The sequence below is a fragment of the Gavialis gangeticus genome, unplaced genomic scaffold (assembly GCF_001723915.1).
Source record: "Gavialis gangeticus isolate Ggan-Ray unplaced genomic scaffold, GavGan_comp1, whole genome shotgun sequence".
Lineage (NCBI taxonomy): Eukaryota > Metazoa > Chordata > Crocodylia > Gavialidae > Gavialis > Gavialis gangeticus.
Window position 1 is genome coordinate 80,093,245 of NW_017729033.1, and position 12,656 is coordinate 80,105,900.

Genomic DNA, 12,656 nt, shown 5'->3' on the forward strand with positions numbered 1-12,656 from the left:
ACTTAAAGGTCAGTAAAATTGACAAACCTGACCACAAGGTATAATTAACACATTTAAAAAAATACCAAGTGGGTTGAACTTAGGCAGGAAAAAATGCTAATCTCAGACCCCAGAGTAATGTGGTGTAATTTGCTTATTGGGTAAACCCAAGTTTAGGCAGTAACCTATTATAACAATTTCTAACACCTTTTAACCCCATAAGGTAACAGCTGTAGGGTAAGATTGTGAGTGGCTCTAAAGCCAACAGATTAGCATAGGACAGGATAAAGGAACACGCATATCAGGTGACCAGTAGGAAGGACGGAACAGAATGGTCATTGCTGCTCCAAGTTCAGATTCCTGACTCCCAGTGTGAGCAAGGACCAGATCCTGACTGAGGGACCTTCCTTGGTGCTCCCTCCAACAGTGTTGATCGGGGGCGTCTGACTTCGCTGGATCAACTTGATGTGTACCTGGCACTGAGGGACTATTGATAAGTTGCCAACCAAGTGGGAACTCTTTGTCAATTTGACTGTCTGTTTTTATTATCACTACCAATTTTTAATTTTTATTGCTATATTGTCCGTTTATTAGCTTAACCTTTTTATTAACTGTTATACATGTAAACCATATTTTGTTGTTTAAACATATTTTTGTTGCTATTTTGCTGCTATAAGTAAAATTTATTTTACTGTTTTTAAGTGAAACTTGTCTTTGCTTTACTCTCAACTCTCTCTCCTTAATCCCGAATGAAACAACCTAGTGGCTGATACAGTTGCAGCACCCAGTCAGCCTGCAACCAAATTGATACACTTAGTGCCCAGCTGGCCTGTGACACGTATACTTAACCAAATTCTTCCCTAAGATACGTGCATGCAAGTCTTACTGGGGTCAATAATATCAAGAACAGTCTTAGAATGTGTCCAGGACTGTAGAGCTATGCAAAATAGAGAGCCTTTGCTTTGACTATTCATGTAAAATACTTATGAATTGTACAAAAATAGTGAATATAATTCAATGAGAAATGATGTTTTCCGATAACACTTTTTTTCTTGCTGTAAGCATGGCAAAAACCATTAATTTTTTTCTTAAATTCAGCTTATAGCATTAGGTCACTATTCTCACTTCTGATGAACATTTGGTATTTGTGCTCATTATGCAAAGCCCTGTTTCCTCCCTTCCTCCTGCTGTTTTGGCTGTCTGAACCTCAAATGAGTCCTAAGTCTGAGGCTTTCAAAGCTGCCTAAAGGAACTGGATGCAATTAACATTGAAAGTCTTAATTGCGATGATTGGAAATCGGCATCCAGATATTCAAGGGTGAAATTTTCAATGATAACTTTGCCTTTAGGGGTGTTTCATATGTTTAGATATCTCTGTTTACACTTCACTACTTCTGCTGTGATATACAAACAAGAAAAAGGTAATGATATGTTTGTTTGAGCTTGTTGGACAATTTACCAGGTTGTTAGCAATTATGTCTTACATATACAATCTCTCATCTTTACAGAAGGAGTGCCCAAAATGTGTATGAATTGAGTAAATGCTCATAACAATAGCAATAATCTCCAGGTTGCCTAGATGTGTAGAAACAATTTACCTTTTAGAGCATAAAGTAACAGACCGGCTATGTAGCAGCAATGGACTGTGTGCTGTGCAAATAGCAGTAGAATGCCTCTAAAATCAGACAGGACATAAGCTTAAGATTCAGGCAGTACAGGACATTAATTCAGGTACTGGATTTTTTCCTCCACTATGGATTTTCTGCCTGAACAGAGACTGCTTTTCCTATCTTAGAGCAGGAAGGGACAGAGTGAAAGAGTTGATTGATGTAGACTGCTGTTTTTATGGTCCATTTATTATTTATGTATATTTGCATCAAGGTTCCCAAGGTGACTGTCCAAGCAGAGAGATCCTTGCTCAGAAGTAGCTTATAAGTTATATTTGATAGGGCATAAGAAGGGGATAAAATGATAAGAGGGAGAAATATAGGTAAGAAAACTGCAGTAATGTTAGGCAGATTCTTTATCTAGAGCACAATACAGGGGAACTTAGAATTTTTGATGTTACTTAAATCTAGAGTAATATCTAAATACAGTAGTTCAATTTTAGGTAATTATCACAACAGAAATGGGTCTTATGATTTGAATGAGTAGGAAACCTTGTCAATCAGCCTTGGAAGAGCTTTTTAGGCATGCAAGAAAATAGGAAGACATATGTAAAAAAACAAAACAGTAGACAAATAGATTATCAAAGGTAATCATTTAGGGAGTGGAGAGAACAAGGTGCAAAACAAAAGAGGGCAATGTTAGATTGAACACTGAAAGTAAGAGGACCTTGCTTTCGATGAGAAGGGGGAGGCAATAGAGTCATTCTGTTATGAAAGAGAGGGACTGGCTAGTGGAGCATTGTCCGCGAGGGTTTTGAGACAGCTTGCTCTCCTTCCATTCATCTGACATAGCTTAGGTTTGGTGACCTCCTGGACATATTGCAAAAACTATTTTACTGACAGGGGTTTTTGAGAGGGCTGAGGGTGTGCTCACCATACCTATACAGGGTTAGAAAGGAATTTCTGTAGGTAGCTGGTTTTGTGAAATGACAGTTCTAGGGCTGCAGGGACTTTATTGGATTATTAATGGATTTAAGAATATCAGGATGCCCAGACAAATGAGGTGGTAGTTGTATATTAAATCAAACTAGATGATGGTGTGTAAATGGGTTAGCTGTGTTTATCAATTTTGAGTTGTAGCTTGTGATCTGAGTGCTTCCATACCTCCAAGGATCAGTCAGGTGATGGTGAACCAATTTGGATAAAGGGAGAGCCAAACCTTCCTAGAGCTTTCATGTAGAATATTAAACTGAAACCAAATTAAGCCTTTCATGCAGATCAAAAATGGTGATAGATCTTTCAAAATGTATTAAAAGCTCTTAGATGCTACTATAATACAAATAATACCATACAGAAAATTTTTGCACATTCAAGAGATTTATGTAGGATAGCAACATTGCTGCCTGCAAATGTTACTGCTGCAGAAAAATGTGATTTGAGACCAACCATCATAACAGACATTTCTGTCTTATTTAAAATGTCAAGAGTCAGATGATGTTTTTTGCAATTTTAAGCCTGTAGGCTGAAATAAGAAGGTTAAACAGATCAATTAAAATCTGAATTTTTTAGATGGCCTCTTTCTTTTTCCTTAGGTTCTTGATCACTTTACAAAATCTATCTACTATTTCTGACTGTGTTTTAGCATATCACACATCTATATTTCACAAATATCTAAGGCTTAAATTATTTGTATCTATAATATAAAGACTCAAAAGCAATAACCTTAAACCACACAGATAAATAAATGAGAGGAAAAACTTATATTCTTGTTGTCTCACATTGAGAGTATCTTTTACCTAGGAATGTTAATATTAATAGAAACTCTGAGGCTATATCTATATTGGCAGTGCCAATTTGTTTAGATATAGTATATATTGACAAATGACTGGCATAGCTATTAGGGCTGTGCGAAGCTTTGGTCCCTGATTCTATTCGGCAGAGATTTGGCCAATTTGGCCACCGAATCTCTGAATCCAAATTGAATCGGAGGACTCTTTAATCTCTCTGACTTGAATTGGAAAGATTCGGAGATTCAGACATAGACACAGCTTTAAGTGTTTTTTCTACATACCTCTAGGTAGCAGATGGCTCATGAGTGCTGCAATACTGGGGTGCATGGAGCGTCCCACGGAAGTGTGTGTGTGTGTGTGGGGGGGGGGTCCCCACACGCTCAGCAGTAGACCCAGAAGTGGACCAGAAGCACTTCCAGTCCACTTCCAGCTTGGTGACTGGTGCCTCCTGGGTCTTGGTGGGGCCCCGTGGCCAATAGCTAAGCCGGGGGAGCGTGAGGAGGGGACCCCCCCGTGTGCTCCTGGGCAGACCTGGAAGTGGACTGGAAGTACTTCCGGTCCACTTCTGGGTTTGCTGCTGAGCATATGGAAGGTCCCCCCACACTCCTGTGGGATGCGCCATCTGCCCCAGCATCTCAACATTCACAAGCCATGCTGGTACTTCGAGGTATGTAGAAAAAACATTTAAAGCTGCATATGTCTGAATCGCTGATTCTCCGAATCGGCATTGAATCTTCAGGTTCGGCTAAATTGAATCGGGGACAGTGATCTGAATCAACAGATTGAATCACTGTCCCTGATTCAGGCCAAATCTGAATTCAATAGGGCCCACTTCACACACCCCTAATAGCTGTACCACCTCCTTGAACAACATAAGCTAAGCTGACAGAAGTACTGTTTCACTGTCATAGTTGCATCTGTACCAGTGGTTTTGCCAATATAACTATGTCAGTTAGTGTTGTGATTTTCTTTTTCACACTACTTTCCAATATAGCAAAACTTTGTAGCTTAGTTTTGGTCTTTGTTGAACACCATCCAACCAACATCTTTCATACCTGGCATTTATCATGGGATATATAACTATTGCCTTTTGCAGAACAAATAACACAATAATGAGCCCTCTGATCCAATATAAATATCAAACACATTCTTTTATTTATATAACTGGGGAACTATTGTTTTATTTAATCTTGTGAGAAATGTTTACTATTGCAAGGGAAAGCAGTACATAAAAGGAAAGAACTGTGGCCTGAGATGTTGAGAATTTCTGTAGAGGAAGATTATGTGGTGTCCATAATCTCTCCTTGGCCATGTCTACATGGTGATTTTACCATGCTTGTCAGTGGTGACTTTGGGCATGCCCTGTGGCATCCTAAACCAGAAGTAGTACAGCTGCGTTTGCAAGTATTTTTGAGAAGGTAAATTAGCACTATTGAGTGATATTACTGCTTAACCATCCTTGTACTAATTGGTTCACCAAATGGGATGTGGCTACCCTTCTTCCAGTTTGAGGCCATATGGGGCAGCATGATATTGCTGGGGGTGCCAGCGCTGGACTTAGTAAGCTGCTGTGTAGTTATGGCCTGAGTAAAGAAGGCTGGACATCCCAGGAGGAACCTTTACTCCTGTTTCTGCAATTGCTGCTGTGAAATGGAATTTGATGTTGCAGTGGGAAAATAAAGAGTCCTTGGTGTAGGCAGGGTAATATAAGCCATGAATATGGATTAGGACATGCACAAAGAAGTTTGCATTTAAAGGGAAATTAGTAAGGGGTCATGTTCTTAAAGATACTGATCGAATATTGGAGATGTACGACTGATCAGAAAGTTAGAAGAACTATTTGAGCAAAGGAATTCCAGAGCCCAGGGAAGAGCGTGCTAAAGAAAAAAATAACAATTGAGCCTATCAAAGAGCATGGGACATCAGATTGGAGAAAAGGCCTCTGGGCTTCATCAGAGACATGTCATAGGAAAGAACAATCTTAATGGTGTGGACAAAATGGAAACAAAAGACAGGGGTTCCAATAGAAAATCAGTCAATGAGAGTTAGCGTGCCTAAGAAACTTGGGGAAAAAGGCAAGAAATGTGCAACAAAGTGGTGGATGCAGAAATGGGAGAAATGGAATGTTTTTAAAATGTTTATAATACAGGAAACAAGTGCAAGAATATTGTGTTATAAGGCAGAATAAAGACAGCCAAAAGAGAAGAAAGAAGAGGAAGGATCCATGTGGTGATCAGAGAGTTTATGGTCCTAGTGGCACATTAGTGGATTAAAAAAGATGGTTTCATATAAAATACATTCTCCCTCCTTAAATAGTTGCTTAGTTTTCACTATAATAAGAAAAGGGATTTTCAGGAATCAAAAACAACACTTCCTGCAAAATTACTATAATATTTTATGGTAATAGTCCAAAACAGTGCAGCTGAAAATAATATTTCTCAGTGGTTTGGAATATTATGAAAGAAGGTAGCAGTGATTTCTGTAGTAACATACTGTAGGCATGGACATTAGTTGTGCGTATGATGAAGCCAGTACTATCTACTGGAAACAGGTGTAAGTAATGCAGAAACAAACATTCAAACTTTTCCTTTCCAAACATGATGACCAACCAAGAACACAGTGATTGTCATTGAAAGGTTCACAAACAATGTCATTACTAACACAGTGGGAGAATTCTTTTCTCATTTTCACATTAGGGACACTGTGTTTCATGCACTACACCGTACAGGGAGTCCAAAAGAAATTAATCATATTGCTCACAGTTGAATAATGGAAAGTTTGTTGACATTAAAGGATGTTGTGCCCCAAAATACCCATGTTTGCAAGATTTGCAGCTATTTATGAGTGAAATCACAAATAGAACATGGCCATCAAAACCAGACTCAGTTTCCAGATGTATTGGCAGAGAAGTGACAGAAGTATTGTTTGTTCCTGAGGTATAGGATTAACTACAGAATTCAAATTTTCTGTATTGTGTGCATCAGGCTTGGCAATCTTAAAATAGGAAATCTTTGAACTAGAATTTGTGGCTTGCTTCTGTTTGTGTCATTATGGTACTATGTGTCATCAGCAGTGTGCACCCGCATCTAAGCAAAATTGCCTCTTTTGATGTGCCAATATCAATCATTTAGTAACATATTTTCTGTCAATTTAATTTATTAAGATATACAAGATGAATTTAACTGGGCTTTAGATTTTACATGAGACAATTATAGTAATACTCTCTGTCCCATTGCTATTGCAATGTTAAGCACATGATTAAATATGTCATTGTTTTTATAGCCAGTGTGTCAGTGTATTGTCTGAACACCTAACATTTTTGATAATATACACGGATTCTTGGTTTCTTTTGGTTTGAAGTGATGCTGTAGCTGTGATGGTCCAGAAGATAAATGAGGCAAGGATTTTTGTGGGTGATATCTTTTTATTGGACCATCTGTGTGATTGGGAGAGATTTTATTTACATATTGAGTTTTACATAGACCATTGCTCCATTTGCTACTTAGCTCAAGCTTTGCCAGTTTTTTTTTTCTGCTCCTAAAGAAGAATGCCTTGTACCTGAAACCTTATCTCTTCTAGCCATTTGGGACAATAAAAGATGCCACCCACAAAAATCCTTGCCTCCTAAGTGTTGGTTAAGCAAGTTTTGCCTTAAATCATTTGATTTGTTTTACTGGGTGGGATTCTTCCCATTTTTCCATCACTGCCAAGGACGTGGCTTACAGAGGAATTAGTACAGCTTCCTTGTGCAGCAGTGGCCAGCTTTGTGGGACCTTGCATGGTGGGGAGGGCTTTAGTAAATATTGTTTCACCAAGCCCAGTTTTGTGGTGGTTATTTATGCCCCACAATGCAGGGAGAGAAAGGAGCTACAGGAACTACCTGATAGATGGACATCTCCCTCATAAATGGAATTGGATGTTGAGCATATGGACACATGCAAGACTTAGAGAGGTTTAAATGTAGTTTAAACTTGAAGTGCACAAGCATACAAACCTGAAAACCAGGTTAAAGATGCCTGGAACAGTTCATTTTTTAATTGGTTCAATGATAAATACTGACACCCACTGTTCCCTGACATGTGTTAGAACAGTCCTCCAGGCATCCCACCCTGCTCCTCCTCCTCCCCCCATTACCCCTCCACTGCTGTAACTAGATACACAGCCCTCAGCTGTGTCCTCAGCCATGGCCCCTCATCATGCCTTCCAACCCCCAGCTGCTGGGAACCCAAAAAACATGGGTCTAAGCACTCCTCCTCTCCCAGGTACCCCAAATTAGGCAAGCACATTGAAAATTTCAGTCAAGGGCTGGCTTCTGAAGTCTGTTGAAATTGGGTTTAGGAGATAAGAGAAAACAAAAGTGAAAACATTCCCAGCCACAGGTCACACTGCCTCCCTCCCCGCCCCGACTCCTAAAGCATGAATGCAAACACACCTCTCTGCTCACTTGCTGTGAAGCATGCTGGCCTAGGTGCTCACTCCCACCTCTGGTGTTGGAGCCACAGGATTTTGCACACAATTGTGAACTAGTTCCCAATTAGTGACATTTGGGAATGGGTTGATTATTACTTGTATCTGCACCCTGAGATGACCTGAAAGACAATTCCACCTTCATAGCCAGCCCTCCACAGCCTCAGTATTAGAGTCAAGCAGTTAAAAAGAGGAGGTATGGATCAGTCTTGAAAACACCCCTTAATGCTTGTCTTCTGAAAGTGTTGCTGCTGTAAGCTTTCAAATTCCTGGTATTCTGTATTCTGTAATCAGTTCAGTGCAATCATTAAATATGTGTGAGCTGACACTATTTCTCTGTGAAAAGATTCTGAGAAACAAAACTCCTTGTTTAAATACTTTCTTGCTATATTGTGGGTCATGTCTTTTATGTAAAGACCAACTACATGGTTAAGAATCTCTTCCATCCATGCAGTTGGTGCAATAAAGGAGACCACCCACAGAAATTCTTGCTGTAAGGATAAGGCTAAGTGAGGCTCATGCCCTTCAGCTTAACTGGTTCAGCCAAACCTAATGAACTAACCAGGGCCAGCAGAGACCTAGCATGTTCCCACTGATTGGTCCTGGGTCTCCTTTTAAGGAACTCCTCCAGTGGCTGAACTTGGCTGCACAACTTGCTGGTCTCTAGACCTAGAGCAGCTCCTGTCCTGGTAACTTTCTTGGCATCTGCCCCAGCATCCTATATTCTGCATCCAGTCTCTTGGACTTTGGCTTGATCTTGGCTTGCTTCCTGACCCTGATTTTGGTGCGTCCCCTAGATTTTTATTTAGTTCTTCACTCTTGTCTTGCAAGCCCAGTACCTGGCTTGGACCTTAGATGTTCTCTGTTGCTTCAACCTGCAGCCCACCTCTGCAATCCCTGGTTGGATGCTTTGGTAGACCATGATGCATCTCTCTCTCATATTGCCTGGACCATTACAGTTGCATGATCACGCCAACACTTCTTACTATATTTCTATTTGTACAAGTACATATGTGTTTCAATTAATAGTCTTGCCAGAGCATTAATTAAGGCTGTGGGTAACAGGTCTGCTATAATACAGAGTGCTAAAGATATAATGACAGTGCTTTCTGTATACTTATACTATAGCCTACTGCTACTACTTCTGCCTGGACATGTAAATCAATCAGCCACAGTATTTCATGCCTGAATACAAAAAATACTCTCCAGTCTGTGAGTCTGTTAAACTAATTGCTCAAAGGTTGGCAAAGGAGGAGCCCCAAACAACAAACAGACAGACTTCAAAGATGGGGTAATTAGGGGACTCAGGGTAATCAGGAAGTTGGGACAGCTTGACAGAAACAAAAGAGATGAATGCTGCTTTGATGCATTAAGGTCAACTGTGAGAAAAGGCACAGTAATTTTAGGCAGCTCCTGGAGCTCTTAACCCCTGGATTGACTGCACATAAATACCTTTAAGTGGCTTAAAGCATTTGTTATGTCACTCAAGGTTATGCCACTCCAGGGCAGGATTATCTATGATCCACCTAACCTTGCTCCTGTTCCATTAAGTTGTGGCAACTCCCCACAGCTGTGCTGCCCAAGTTGAAGTCCTCCAGTATCCCAGGATGCAGTGGTCCTTCCCCCATATAATGTTTCCATGTACAGCTGAAGAAGGTGAGGGCTGGGAGGAAATGGGGGATGGGGATGAACATGGCCGAGCACAAGAGAAAGAGGAATGCAATGTGAGGTAGCGCTGAGGATGCAGAGGGGCTGTGCTTGGGGAGCAGGGGTGGGGGTAGGATGGTCTCTGGCACTGGTACTGGCTCTGCTGTCTGGCCTGGTTAGGTGCTGATGGATCCATTGTTTCCTGGTCTGGGAGCAGTGCATGGCACCACACTGCCCCACTGGCTTCCTCCCACAGCACAACGTCATGTCTGGTGGGTGCATTTAGCAGCCCTGGTGGTAGTGGCAGGGGGAGAGAGGAGGAGGAGGGGAAGGCTGTGCCTCATTGCAGTGAGTTACCAGCATGCTGCCTGTGCCTGTGCCTGTGCCTGGCTCTTAGGGAAGCAGGTGACATTGACAGTTACATGTCCCACCTCTGCTCACCCAACCTATCTCTCACAACCCTGCCCATAGGGCAGGGATAGAAGCCTGTCCTGACTTACCAGCCCTGTTCACCAGTCCTCTAGTGGCAAGTCACAGCTCTGCAGGTAGGAAACAGTGCTACCTGAGAGTTTGGAGCAGCTTAAAGCTAAACCTTCTCTGACTAAGTTGATCAACATTTGTGCAGCTTACAAGTGTAAGACAACTTTGGAAAGAAAGCAAGCTCTCCATTCCAGCCTACTCATGAAACCAGGTCCTAGCTGTATTTCTTTCTTTCTGTCAGATCTGCACCAAAACAGTAACAAAAATTTGGTGTCCATATCTCTAAAATATTTATGAAGACACACACATAAGGCTCGTACATTTAGTATTATCCACTGGATGCAATACATTCCTTTCTTTTTCCCCCCATAATTAGGCCATAAATAGTGCAGATATGCTATACACTTCTTATTTTGCCCCTTTAAGAGCTTAATATTCAACTATCAATCAGTCCAGCTTACCACAATAATGGGCATCCTTCAAGAGCAGCCATTTAAAGATAAATCCGACTCAAGGATCTTGATCCACAATTATTTGCACAACCAAATTTTCCACCAAAGTGTAATTGTTCAAATACTTCCATCATACAAAGGATCACCCATAGTAACAGAAGCCTTGGTTCATAAAAGCACTTAAGCACATGCTTATTTTTAAGCATGTGACTAGTTTTGCTTACATGAATATTTGTGCAGAAATGTAGGTGCTTTGCTGATCAGGGTCTAACATAACTTTTTCTTGAAGGTGGAAAATTAACAACAATTCAAAGACTATTTAAAAAAATGAAAGTAAGGTGGGGAGGGGGAAAGATTTTTTTAAGTCTAGGATGGTGCATGGTGATATAGAGATCTAATTGGACTTGTTTGAGATAATCTGCAATCTGTATTTTGCTGTTTTACCAGCTGTAAGCAGAATCATAGAAAATTAGGTTTGGAAGAGACCTCAGGAGGCCACCTAGTCCATCCCTCTGCTCAAAGCAGGACGGTCCTCAACTAGATCATCCCAGCCAGGGCATTGTTGAGCTGGGCCTTAAAAACCTCCAAGGATGGAGTTTCCACCACCACTCTAGATAACCAGTGCTTTACTATTCTCCTAGTGAGAAAGTGTTTCCTAATATCCAACCTAAACCTCCCTTACTGCAACTTGAGACTGTTGCTCCCTCTTCTGTCATCTGCCACCACTGAGAATAGTCTAGCTCCATCCTCTTGGGAACAACCCTTCAGGTAGTTGAAGGTTGCTATCAAATCCCCTCTCAGTCTTCTCTTCTGCAGACTAAATAAGCCCAGTTCCCTCAGCCTTTCCTCAGAAGCCATATGCTCCAGCCCCCTAGCCATTTTCATTACCCTCTGCTGGACTATCTCCAACTTGTCCATATCCTTTGTATAGTGTGGGGCCCAAAACTGGACACAGTACTCCAGATGTGGCTTCACCAGTGCAGAGTAGAAGGGAATAATCACTTCCCTCAATCTGCTGGCAACACCCCTACTAATGCAGCCCGGTATGCTGTTAGCTTTCTTGGCAACAAGGGCACACTGTTGACTCATATTATTGTCCACTGTAACCCCCAGGTCCTTTTGTGTGGAACTGCTGCTTAGCCAGTTGGTCCCAAATCTGTAGCAGTGCATGGGATTGTTTCATCCTAAGTGTAGGACTTAGCACTTGTCCTTGTTGAACCTTATGAGATTTCTTTTGGCCCACTCCTCCAATTTGTCTAGTTTACTCTGAATCCTAGCCCTACCCTCCAGTGTATCTACTACACCTCCCAGCTTGGTGTCATCCAGGAACTTGCTGAGGGTGCAATCCATCCCATCTTTAAGATTGTTAATGAAGATATTGAACAAAACTGGCCCCAGGACTGACCCCTGGGGCACTCCACGTGTACCACCTGTCAACTAGACATTGAGCCATTGATTATTACACACCGAGCCTAATGATCCAGCCAGCTTTCTATCCACTTTACAGTCCATTCATTCAACCCAAACTTCCTTAGTTTGATTGCAAGAATGCTGTTGGAGACGGTATCAAAAGTTTTGCTAAAGTCAAGGTATACAGTATCACATCCACTGCTTTCCCTGCATCCAGAGAGCCAGTTATCTCATCATAGAAGGCAATCAGGTTGGTCAGGCATAACTTGCCCTTGGCAAACCCACGCTAACTGTTCCTGATCACTTTTTTCTTCTCTAAGTGCTTGAAAATAGATTCCTTGAGAACCTGCTGCATGATTTTTTCAGGGACTAAGGTGAGGCTCACTGTTCTGTAGTTTCCTGGATCCTCCTTTTTCCCTTTTTTAAAGATGGACACTATATTTGCCCTTTTCCAATCATCCAGGATCTCCCTCAGTAAGCCAAGCTGGTCTTCTGCCCTAGTTGCTATTCTTTCTGCATGCTAGGATGGTTTGTTCCAGTAAGGTTTCTTTAAAATACAGCCAGCTCTTCTGGATTCCTTTGCCCTGCAGATTGGCTTCCCAGTAGTTCCCTGAGGGGGTCAGAGTCTGCTTTTCTGGGGCGCATCCATTCATGCAAGCACGTGCGCTTGCAGCAGCTCAAATAGAAGTGATGCAAATTTGAGCCAGGGCTTTTTGCTCCAGCGTACGTGCTCAGACATGCACTTTGTTGTGGAGCAAATTGTGCCACTTGGGGCAAAATAACCCTGCCTGCCTCCTCCCAGATCTTCAGCCAAGGGGAGCTAG

General features: G+C 41.6%; 1 long non-coding RNA gene across 1 annotated transcript in view; it reads left to right on the forward strand.

Annotated features, from left to right (window-relative positions):
- LOC109303862 overlaps nucleotides 1-55 on the forward strand; it is a 5,136-nt gene extending 5,081 nt beyond the window's left edge. Inside the window, exon 2 of the long non-coding RNA XR_002099248.1 lies at nucleotides 9-55. This is a non-coding gene — a long non-coding RNA (uncharacterized LOC109303862). The remainder of the gene's footprint in view (nucleotides 1-8) is intronic.
- The last annotated feature ends 12,601 nt before the right edge of the window (nucleotides 56-12,656 follow it).